Here is a 12,726-nt window from a genome sequence, read left to right on the forward strand (position 1 = left end):
TGTGAGGCTCTTAGAGAGGAGCTGTGACTCTCACTACATATCCCCGCAGTGTTGGACTTGCAAAAAATCATCAGCAAATATTTACTGAATGACTGAGATACTGAATGCATTCCTCCACCCAGGCATCCACAATTTGGAGACTCTCCTTACTGAGAAATCATCACTCTGATTTACACACATTTTTTTCAGTGTTAGGAAAATAATTTTGCATTTTGGTTTTTGGAACTGCTTCCCAAATAGCTCAACATGAGTGGAGGGCATCTCAAACATTTGTCTCCTTCAAGATCTTCTTGTACAATACATATTAAATAGAATGAATGTCTGTATCATTCAGGACTTAGGCAGAAGTAGTAGGTTTAATTTGTTTTAGGCTCCATCTCCCTGGATTTTAACAGCCCTCTCCCTCCTGAGTCTTGCCATTTCTTTATCTGCTGCTCAGCTAACTGAAGATGAGCCCTTGAGAAATTCACCTTAAGGGGCACCTGGGTGCCTCAGTGGTTGAACATATGCCTTTGGCTCAGGTCATGATCCTGGATTTCTGTGATTGAGTCCCATATCAGAGTCTCTGCAGGGAGCCTGCTTCTCCCTCTGCCTATGTCTCTGCCTCTCTCTCTCTCTGTGTGTCTCTTGAATAAATAAATAAAATCTTAAAAAAAGAGAAATCCACCTTAAGAGAGAGAAAGGAGATATTTCTATGTACATGTCTCTATTAATAGCCTTTTCTTAGGTGGAAATCTGCTTATATCAAGATACCAGTACCATCTACTACACCATTATGTGAGTGACAATAATGCTTGTCACCCAGAAGGTGAAATGTAAGGAATCCTTCACTGATCAAGAGTCAACTGAAAAAAAATTGTAAAGACAAGAATTATACTGATTCCCAGGGAAGGACATACTTCTGTAAAATATAATCTCACAGAAACCTATGGAGAATTCTGGAGGCACCTGCCTGGCTCAATTGGAAGAGCATGCAGCTCTTGATGTCAGAGTTATGAATTCAAGCCCCATGTTGGTTGAAGAGATTACTTTTAAGAAATAAATAAATAATTTTTAAAAAGAAAAAAGAAAGAAATCTATGGAGAATTCTAAATCCTGTTGTGCATGATCAGACACTCAGGCTTTCCCTTCCTTTCCCTTTTCTTCCTTCCTCTCCCTTCCTCTTTTCCTCCCTCCCTCTTCCTTCTCATCGTCCTCATTTAGTGGGAAGGCAATAATAACTTGCAGACTGTCCACGTTAGAATCTCAGATCCACCACTTACAAACCATCTGATTTTAGAAATCTTGCTTAATCTCTCTGAACCTCAGATTTCTCTTTTATTAAATGAGAGTGATAATAGTATCTACTCACACAGTTATTGGGACTATTCAATGGATTAATAATGTCAAAAAGTGCAGCGCCTGGCTCATAATAAACCCTAAATAAGCATTAAACACTGTTTATTATTATTACCAGTATATCAAATACCTATATTCTCCCTCAAACAAACAGAGCCAACGAACTAACTCAGAATTGTCAATCCTGTTCCACAAATTTCATTAAGTCTTCTCTATGGCATACTATTTCCATCTGTTCTTAAATTATACAACCATCCTGAGGGTGAGCCACAGTGAAAAATTATCCATTAATTGGAAATTAGAGATGTGAACTATTTTTTGTGGCAATGTTCCACAGTTTATCTTCTTGTAGAGAAGGAATGAAGGCCAAGTGAACTCAGAGAATTTTCTGCTTCCTTAGGAGTATCATCAGTGGTGAAAGTGCATTGCATCATCATACAGGCTATAAAAAAAACAAAAACAAAAACCTTAGTCTCTATGAGGGGTCAGTTAGTACCACAGGGTTCATCTAGTTTATTCTTTATTCCTGTTTGGAGCGAATGGATGCTATCCGGTATAAGGAGTATGTGATGCAAGAGGATGAATGACCCCCAGGACTCAAAAGCCCACAGGAGTGCAAGGAATGGCTTGTGGTGGTGCTGCAGCACAAAAGGGCACATCGAAAGAGCTAGATTTCTAAGCTATAGAGCAGACTGAAAACTTTAAATACACTATTTTTTGTTCATAAATGAAAGAACATATTAAATCCACTCAGGATATTTACTAAAGATGTCATAAATTCTCAGGGAAATGACTCTTTCGTATGGGGATATTCCCCACAACCAACCTCAAATCTTTTTATTCAGCTTTGTGGTAAATACAGAAATTGGTATATGAGTCTGTATAAAAGGGAATATAAGGTGCTCTCCAGCCTCTTGCTTTTTTCCCCACATTTTCCCCACATTTTGGTTATTGGGTCTTATAATATGAACCCTCAGAGATAGAACACATGGTTCATTGTCATTTAAAAGAATCAGGAATACACACAAGTGTCCACTAGCTACCCATGGCAGAGTGAGGATTGGGATATCAAGCAGGAAAACACCTAGGTTTTGCTTAAATCAGTGACACATGTCTCATATACAATCTCAAAAAACATTTCATTGTGGCTGTAATTTATTTGCAGATCACTTGAAGTGGAACCAACAACTCCTATTCCCCCAACCTTATTCCAGCCACTCCCCCAAGCCCCGCCCTGCTCATTACAGGAAGGAATCTGTTCATTATTCTTACTGCAATTACTTTGAAAGAGCTTTGGACTACAATGAGGTGGTTCCAACCATCAACAAACTCCAACAACAAACCCAAGAGTATATCATTTAACAGGAATGAGCTGGACTGGGTGGATATTTACTATACTTAGAGTGTTTAAGAGCCTTTCTATAGGAAGGAAGAAAAAAAAGGAGAAAGAGAAATAGCTGCCGGAGCCTTTGTGAGCATTGGCATTCATAAGAATTCTTCCTTCTGCAAGGAGAAGTTGAATTCGAACACTTGAGTTTATCTTAGAGTTTTGCATGTAAAACATGAACATCAGTACCAGAGCCTAATCATGTATAAAGAGATGAAAGAGTGAAAGATTCAGGGACTGTGGGGCACACTCCATCCAGTTCCTCAATAACTGCTTAAAATATTCTGGAAAATGCAAGGTGTCTGCTAGCCAACCAGCTTTGCCTCCACAGCTTGAGGAAGAAAAAGTAGAAGCTTGGAAACAAAGCTCTTCGGGTAGCAGGTCACAGGCTCCAGAGCCGGACAGCTAAGGTTCATATCCCAGATGCATCTCTGGTTCACTGCGTGCCCTTGTGTCAGCCTCTAAGTCTTCTCAGCCTCAGTATCCTCATCTATAAAATGGGAATACTAGCAGGACTGCTGGGAGGAATCAATGAGATGAGCCAGTTACAGTGATAAGCATACTACCTGGGAATTCATAAGCCTGAGCTACCTTAGCTGACGTAACTACCATCCATTTCACCATCATGAGAGTCAGTATTGGTTTAGAAAGATGAATGATGGGCAGCCCAGGTTGCTCAGCGGTTAGCGCTGCCTTCAGCCCAGGGCATGATTCTGGAGTCCCAGGATCGAGTCCCACGTCGGGCTCCCTGCATGGAGCCTGCTTCTCCCTCTGCCTGTGTCTCTGCCTCTCTCTCCTCTCTGTGTATTCTCATGAATAAATGAATAAAATCTTTAAAAAAAAGAAAGATGAACGATGAGAATGATGGTTCACAACCAACCTCTGATGGTAACATTTCCAATAACTGCAGTGTGTGCTAACCCATGAGCTTTTCCCCTCTCATAAATCTCCACTGCCCCCCATCCAACAAAAGTAAAATCATCTTAAGGGTCTTTCACGATAGTTATTTAACAAAGTCCCTCCACAAGATGAAAATTTTTCTGGGTCCTGCACCCAATTAACGACACACTCATTTTTAAGTCCCATGGTTTAAAACCCAATAAAATACCCCAGCAAATGTCATTTTGTCATCTATAAACATGTGACTATGTTTAAAGTTAGGAAATCGAATCAGGGGTCTAATTGTTCCAAAAGAATATATGTTGCTGATAGAAAATAATAACTGTATTAGACCTCAATATCACAGTAAAATTGGTTGTTATGAACACTTTCAGAAGCAGCAGATAATAAACACATTTCTTTGCTTTCAAAGAATAAGATGCTGTGCTGTAAATAAATCATTACATTACATCAAAGGTACTAAAATCAACAATCACCTGATCATCATTGGCAAGCCTGGTCTGAACTCCATTTTTTTCCTAATTAAATGAGAGAAGAGAGTAAAAGAAATCTTTGCAAAATGTCCCTCACACAATAGAGTTTCTAACTGTAGGGGGTAGAACGATGCATCCATTTCCACTTACTGTATTAGAGAATGACTAAATTACTTGAAGCTCCCTTTCTGCACGTACGCCTAGGAGTAATGATATAATTTTCTAAATCACATAAAAATACGTAAACAGGATTCACTCCAGTTCCATGCCCCATCTTTATGAGAATCCATGTGGGCGTTAATTTTATAGGCTGTTTCTTAAGGGAACTTTAAAAAGAGGCTGTCTTAGTTCTGTTGCAATTCAGGCTACATGTCTGGATTGTACATATGTTAAGCTTTGCATGTGTAGAATGGTGGTGTTTTGCTGTGTTTTGGCATCTGTATGCAGAACCTGAGATCTTAAAAATTCACTATTTCTCAGCTCGCTTACCACTTTCTCTTATAAAATTAAGCTTTCATGCCAAGTCTTAATATTTGAGTTATTTCAAGCTCTTTTTTAAATGCTGAGTGACCATAAGACCAGCAATGTGAATTTTGTTTTAATTGATTTTGTATCTTCATCGCCACTCCTTAAAAAGAATCTTGTCTTATTACTAGAGATAATGTATGTGTCAAAAAAGAAGCCTCAAATGCACTTCCTGTGCACTTGACAGGGTGACAAAATATTTCTCCTATCCTTTCCTAATTGAGCTGCAGTACAAAGGAGGACATTATAATAATATTAATAATAGTTACATGGATATTTGTAGGTACTGTGTAACCCTTCAGTCCATTTTCCCAGACAATAGTGGCTACAAAGAGGCTTCAAAATAGAACATCGCACAATATGAATGCCACTTTTTTCTATCTTACATTTTAAAAACATCATTGAAATCAGAAAGTTCATTTACAAAGGACTGGCAGTTGCAATCACAGCAATAATGTAGTGCTGAGAAAAAAAGGGTAATTGGTTTGGTAAAGATCGCTTTCCATTACACCATAAAGCACTACACAATAGGAAAGGTCGCCAATTAAGCAATCATGAATACCAAGTACTGAAGCTGATGAAAATAGGGCAGTGGTTTAAATAGATTTGCAAGCAATTTACCTTTTCACAATGTTGGCAATCTGATGCAATTTGCTTGCAATTTTGTCTGCTTTCAGTAGCACTCGCCGCTGACACTACACAGACCAAATGGCAAAGAGGCCCTGCATAGAAAATGTAAAACTATCTTGGCTGCATCAGGAAACCAGAATGGTGGTTCATCAGGAAAATTACAACAATTAACATAAGTGCTGCAAAAATCAACACTTTAAATGTCACACTCACTAGTCTGTCCAAAGACTGTAAAAGTACCATCCCCATCGCCGGACTAACAGTAAATATGAAGCAATCACCACCAAACCTTGGGGCTGATGGCTTTACAATTGATGTGACATTCTCTGAGTGATAAAATAGCCTCTCATTTTACAAAAGTAAGTATTTTTCTTTTTTAGACTTAACCTGGATGATGTCAACACAAAATTTACGTTAGTTTTTTTTTTTTTTTTCAACTTTTTCGACAAAGCCATTCTGTGCTAGTGTGGGTGTAGTTGGTCTTGACATTTAAAAAAATAACTTTATATTTCAGAGAATTAGAGCCAAGTTGATAAAAAATAATCCCTCCTCAACTATTGATCTGGTGCTTTCAAATGTAAATCATGTTCTAGATTTATGTCGAAAGCTGTTAGACTGTGTGAGGTACAGTGTGTCTGACCAGAGCCTGTTTTATTATCTTAGAGAGGACTCCCAAAAAGCGTCTGTGGATATTCCCATGAGGACTGGCTGGAATTACAGATGCCATCACATATCTATATCAATGTTCCCAGCTAAAAGTTAGACACCTTGAAAATAATTGATAACTTCTACTTTGGCATCCATGTTTTGAGAAGCTATAAATTTGTCAGGCTTCGAGGAGAATTGGCTTATAGTGTACACCTAATGATTTCTCAGTGAACTGGGAGGATCTAGTAGGGAGAAAACAAGAGTGAAGTGTCAGAAACTCTAAGTTTAATTTTCCTCTCTTTATTGGCTGACTCTGGGCCATGTCTACAGAGGGCCTATCTTCTATTTTGAGTGAATTGACTGATTATTCAGCTTAAGAACAAAGTTGGACTCTCCTCCCCACCCCCCAAGAACATCTCTGTCTTACTTGGGTTTAAACACCAGGATTTCCATGCCAGAAGAGAAAGAAGAGTATCACACATTCATGTGTGTGATATGCACACAATTAAGAGTAAATAATTTTATTATGAGCTTAGTGAAAAGGTCCATTGTGATAACACGCCATCCCCTGTTCACTTGCACTGCTCAGTGGGGCTCATCTTTTACTTCCTCTCAGTCTATAAAAAAATCATTCCTTAAAAGAGAATCCTGGCCTGTAGACCCCAGGTTTGTCCAAAACTATGGGATCTAACGTATTGTGGAACACCTATCTCCCCAGAAGACTCCTCTCATCATCACTAATAAGTTGTCTCATTCTGTCAAGAGTTACTTCACTCCAAACATCTTATTCCCTACTACTCTGTACTAAGCAACAGTGTCAACTCCAGGGAAAGGTTTTATCAGCTACCCCTTGCCATGATCATCTTAACGAACATCAATAAGCAGTACTCTGCTGACAGGGTCTCTGTCATCCAAGCTGCCCAATGAAGGCCAACCCCAGACACTGAGGGCATTGTCCAGAGGACTGGGGTTCAATGGTGCCATGCTAGCTCTTTATTGCTTGGCTGAAAGAGAGGGCTGAGCCTCTGTAGGGAACTGCACAATTCTCTTAGAAGGGTTTACGGTTTCTGTGAAGTGAAGCTGGCAGAAGTAGGTAAGAGTTTCTTCCCCAGTTTTGGGTGGCCTGTGCGTAACCATTTTCTAAAAGTATGTATGTGTTTGACACCTATTCTCTGACAGATTCGGAGAATAAGTCACTCCAGAAAGGGAGTGACCTTCTGTTGCCATCCACAACACGACAGGGATGATTCTATGGAATGGTGGCATCAGTAGCCTCAAGAGTAAATTACAGGCTGGGAATAGCAGTAAGACATTTGCTATCTCACCAATCCAAAATACTCAGAACTTTGTAATATTGCTTCCAAAGAAACAGACATTGAGAAGAATTAGCTCCCCCCCACCGTGTGTGTGTGTGTGTGTGTGTGTGTAAAATGCAGCATGATCAAGAGAGTGGTATACAGGAGGGTGAGGAGAAACTATAGTTAATTTTGATAAATATAATGACCTGTGGGGTTTTTTTCTCAGCTGTTGATTGGTGCCACGAAAACAATTATTACTGGTTAATTTAGTTGCTGGCATAGTGCACAGTAAATATTTTTGTTGTATCACTCTTTATTAACTGCAGAAAAAGCATTTGGATTTTACTTATCAAGTTAGTTAAAAATCACACACAGCAACTATATGACCATAAAGCAGATAGTGTCAGAATTTTCAAAGCTATTTTCAAATCACTATTCTAGTTCCCATGGTCTATCTCAGAGAAGGATCTGAATTTAGTGTAATCATATCCTCAGAGACTTGAATCTAAAAGATAAGATTCGCTAAAGAGGAGGTTTAAAGATTTCAGAATCTTTACTAGTTTGGATTGAACTAAATACATTCATTGGTTAGACTTGCCCAATAAGTCATGTAAATTCTTATAAAACTACTCAGTGGGACTTGCCACCACCAAGCAAGCAAAATATATAAAAATCATCGCCCCTTTCAGGGAACAATGCCATTTATCCACGTAAAAATTTTTGGTCCTCAAAGTATTTTAGAAAACAATGAAAGTATTTCTAAATTTAAAAAGTATTTAAAATGTCAAAGAAGATTCCCTTGAATGGCAGTTACACAATCACTTAAAGGTTAGATATGGATTGAATTTTGGCTCTGCTACTTATTAGCTGTGGAGCCTTAGGCAAGTCACATAATCTCCCTGAGTCCAAATCTTGTCATCTGTAAAATGGAAAAAATAAACTTACAGAATCTGTGAGCAGAGACAGTACTGCATGAGATGTGTACATATTGGATATTTAATAAAGCTCTTCTGCTATTATGATTGTGATGGTTTTTTTTTGTTGTGAATGCTGCTGCTGCTGGTTGGAAATCCAACCAGGTAAGCATTTAAAAGCTTCTATCTTAATGGGTTTTTTTTTCTATGTATTTCAAATGCAGACAGTGTATCCTTGGATAAACGTGGATATAGCTACTATATTCAAATGAAGTAACCTATTAAAAATGTTTATTTTTTATTTTTTATTTTTTTTTATTTTTTTTTATTTATGATAGTCACAGAGAGAGAGAGAGAGAGGCAGAGACATAGGCAGAGGGAGAAGCAGGCTCCATGCACCGGGAGCCTGACGTGGGATTCGATCCGGGGTCTCCAGGATCGCGCCCTGGGCCAAAGGCAGGCGCCAAACCGCTGCGCCACCCAGGGATCCCTATTAAAAATGTTTAAATGTGCAATAAAACTCAAGCAACATTGTACTATTTCTTTTTCATAAAGAGAAAAACTTTCTCAAAAGGTATTTTTCAAGTCAGAATAAAATCACATTTCAATTCTTTGTCTTTTGGTGAGTTGCTACAAGGTAGTTTTCAAGATAGAATGAACAAAATTCCAAAAGCTTGGCATATGTTTGAAAAATGTAAATTGTTTAGTTTCTCTAAAATCCACAAAGTTAAGCAGAGAGCTGTGTTCCTACAGTATTTTCTATCCTCTCGGTTCTTGATAAACCAAGAAACCAGTGCAGAAGGCTCTGTGGAATGTCAGTGGGAAGCATCTTGGGGAGAGAGGTGGAAGTGAGACAGGAAACCCACTGGGCTCCAGAGCATCTCTGAGCCTCCGAGCAAGGCTACCACAGAAATCCCAGTTCACAACAAACTGGGCCAGCCCTAGACAAGCAGGATCCCCAGTACTCTCCAGGTGTCACTGCTTTAGGGCAGTCAGACAATTCTCAATGCTTTGGGAACTCTGGTTATCATTGTTCAGAGAAGTCTGGCCACTCTTTTTTTTTTTTTTTTCTTTTAAAGATTTATTTATTTTAGAGGTAGGGCGAGGGACAGTGGTAGAGAATCTTCACGCAGACTCCTGGCTGACTGTGGCAGCCCAATGCAAGGCTGCATCTCACCCCCCTGAGATCATAACCTGAGCCAAAACCAAGAGTCAAACTCTTACTGGATGAGCCACTCAGGTGCCCCTGGCCATTCTTAACTTGAGTGGAATACTGGCAGATGTTTCTGACACTACCCCATACCACTCTGGGCTCCCGCCTGGCCTGTGGTAGTTGTCTCAAGGCAGCTGGAGATATCAGTCAATTCTCATCATTCATGAGTTTTTTAGTTGTAGCAGATACTTTAACCAAGAGACCTAACACTAGGTCTCTGAGCCAAATAATACAGACTCAGTAAACATTTACTAAGACCTTATTGTGAACTATACTTTATGGGATACAGAAATAATTCATTGTCCCTGTCTCCAGGGAGCTTACAGTCTAGTATAAGAGACGAAAGATATTTTATGGCATATAAATATTTTAAATAAGAGATAGAAATGGCAAGTACCATAAAAGAAATGCAGAATGCCAACTGTTGAGAAGAGGTAGATGATGTAAGTAAAGCTGTAGTATAGGATGTAGTTATTTCAGTAAATTTTGCCCTTTCTTTGAAACTAGATCAATGCTGTTATATAACAGTTGGTGCTTGAGATCACACTTAACTGCTTGACTAGGTAAGCTTTGGAAGGATAGGGGAGGTATTCCAAGGTAAAAGAAAGAGTAAGAAGGAAAGAAGGAAGAAGAGAGGGAAGGAAGGAAAGGGAGGGGGAAGGAAGGAGGAAGGAAAGGAGGGAGGGAGGGAGGAAGGAAGAAAGGAAGAAAAGAAGGAAGGAAGAAAGGAAGGAAAGAAGGAAAGAAGGAAGGAAGGAAGGAAGGAAGGAAGGAAGGAAGGAAGGAAGGAAGGAAAGACCTCGCTTAGTCCAGACAATTCAAGTCCAGTTTGGCTAGAGTGTTATAACAAGAGCATTCAGAATTCCTGTTTGAGTTCACCTGAAAAATTCTGAAGGCTCTGGGTAAATGAGTTTTCCCATTTATAACTTACACATCAAGCATTTCATAAAGCATGTCTTCAATTACAGAATTGCAGCATACATTGTAATTATACTTCACGTATGCTTGGGAATAATAATCCTGTACTTGAATTATCTTGAAAAGATGATACCAAGTTAGAAAAAAGGCTGATTTTTCATTCTTCCTAGGTCAAATCACACGCTAATAAAATCTGATGTTGTAATCTTATATATTCTTAATCTTTCAGGTTGAATCTGAACTTGGCCCCAGGCAAGCCAGCTCTTATATAAAAGGTTGTTGCAGAGCAAATGAGGATTTCACCAGCTCAGGAACAAACTGCACTTTCCAGTTTACTGCTAGTTTGAACAGGAAGTTATGATTTGTGCCCAGCCACAGGTCAATGGAAGTTTTTATTGACATTGGAAAAACCCTCCATACACTGGACTAATAAATTTGATAAAATCAGAGCTTTTGATTTCACTTGCCTCCTGTAGCTGTCAATAGCCACAGGACTGGCAGGCAAATTCTGCTTTCAAAACACTCAGTTTCTTTTTTCTTGCCTCCTTTTTAATAGCCGATCCTCCAGTACCTCGACACTTTGACAGTACACTACCATGTTTCCAGATTAGCTGAGAGCTACTCCTACTTAAAACAAACAAAACAAAAATCAGTTTTTCAGAAGCTGTAGATTACCCTTCAGTCCCCCAGATGGATTCTAAGAGTCTTTCGGATGAAGATCTTGGAACCAGGATTATCAAATGTCACCGAGCTAACAGGTCTAACGGCCTCACTGCTGTTGAACTACTTGATCTCTCAGCTCCCAAGTTTGGTGGGAATAAAAATATTGCACAGATGGGACTATAAGTGACCGTAGCCTGCTCCATTGTATGTCCAACCATCTCTAATTACAGCAACACACGAGAGGAAGAGATTTGAAAGGGCAGGTGACGGGAGAGGAGAGGAACCTGGTCTGACTTAAACAGCACAGGATCCCTCACCATCAGGCCTGATGTACATCAGCCTGACAGCTAATTAGGGTAGACATGAATTTTTCCAATGTAACAGATGTTCGCTAATCAGGCCAGATTTGGAGCCCTTGCGCCAGCAACATTTCATGCACAATTTAACTATCTAAAAGGAATAAACTACTTAATGCATTGTACTGAAGGCACAGCTGTTTCACAATCAGAAAATTTGCTGTCAAAGATGTTCTCTTTAAAACTGACATGTTTTTATATAACTCTGATGGGGTGTTTATAATGTATTAATAGTTGTCAGCAAGAGCTGCTGTCATCATCAGAAGTAAAATATTTCTGAAGGTATATTAAAATGAACAGACTCCTTTCTCTTCCCCCAAAATCCATTCAGATAATTTAACTAGGTCGAATGTGGTCTGCTGGGTTCCAAAATGTATTTGAAACAAAGAACATCAATGTATTCTTTCAGTTTATTTTAAATTTAAGACAAAAATGCCTGTGCCTTGCTTTTTTGGTTAAAATGTTTAAAACAATCATAGGTCCACATTTGTTTATAAAGCCAGATTTTTTTTAAAAAATTGTTTTAGTTTAATGGAAATACACCAGGGGGAACATCATTACCACACCAAAAATGCTTTATTGGGTAAAGTGAAGGTTTGACATCTTCATAAGCACAAACTAATTTGGTTAAGAATGAAATGGGATTTCTCTTTCTCTCTCTCCCTCTCTCTTTGCACCTCCTGTGCTGACCCTCTATTATAAGAAAGGACTCCTAAATGTAAACTGGAAACTTTTTCCTTTTGACAGTTTAGTTTTGAAATTTGTTGTTTGTATTTTTTAAATGGTAAAGCTATTTGATACCTTAAGGATATTGAAAAGTTCACATCATTTATGGATTGCAAATCTTAGGAATCCATATTTGAAGTAGGTGTTATGTTGGTGACTTCAAATTCTACAATAAAGACCAGTTGTAGGGCTTTAGTAATCCATTTGTATTGCACGCATAATTTAGCAATTTGTTCATTTTTGTAACGTTTTTAGCAGGTTCCCTCACGATTTTATGATTTATAACTTGTGTGCATTATTTTCAACCAATAATGTTAACAGTATCATCAATTACGCTTTATCAGGCAAGAGAGCACTGAAAGGTAATGTAGTTTCTATGGTGACTACGTTACTACTGATCCTCGTTTTCATGTGCTGGCCCAAGAAGATCTGTGACTCCTGAAAGGTATTATATTGAATGAATAGCACCAGTAGCTCAGATCTTTTGGCAAATTCAGGGATAATATCTTTAGAATCCAGTCTCAGAGAACTCCTAGATAAAGCAATCTAAGATTCTCTGCTGAGACTTGAGTATCCTATTTTTAGGATATGTTTTTCTGATGGGATGACTTATCCACTGGAAACTGGCTATAGACCAAATGTTTAAAAAGTCACATTTCCAGATAATGACAAATGATGCCATACCTAGAAATGAGAGTTTTCATATCTGTATTCCAAATCCAGTTAGCCCTGAGAGA

General features: G+C 38.7%; 1 long non-coding RNA gene across 1 annotated transcript in view; it reads right to left on the reverse strand.

Annotated features, from left to right (window-relative positions):
* Window positions 1–1,474: 1,474 nt before the first annotated feature.
* LOC144288313 (uncharacterized) overlaps window positions 1,475–12,726 on the reverse strand; it is a 28,373-nt gene continuing 17,121 nt past the window's right edge. The window contains exons 3-4 of the long non-coding RNA XR_013356272.1: window positions 3,317–3,556; window positions 1,475–1,780 (exon numbers count right to left, since the gene is read on the reverse strand). This is a non-coding gene — a long non-coding RNA (uncharacterized LOC144288313). The remainder of the gene's footprint in view (window positions 1,781–3,316; window positions 3,557–12,726) is intronic.

This window comes from Canis aureus, chromosome 18 (genome assembly GCF_053574225.1).
Source record: "Canis aureus isolate CA01 chromosome 18, VMU_Caureus_v.1.0, whole genome shotgun sequence".
Taxonomy (NCBI): domain Eukaryota; kingdom Metazoa; phylum Chordata; class Mammalia; order Carnivora; family Canidae; genus Canis; species Canis aureus.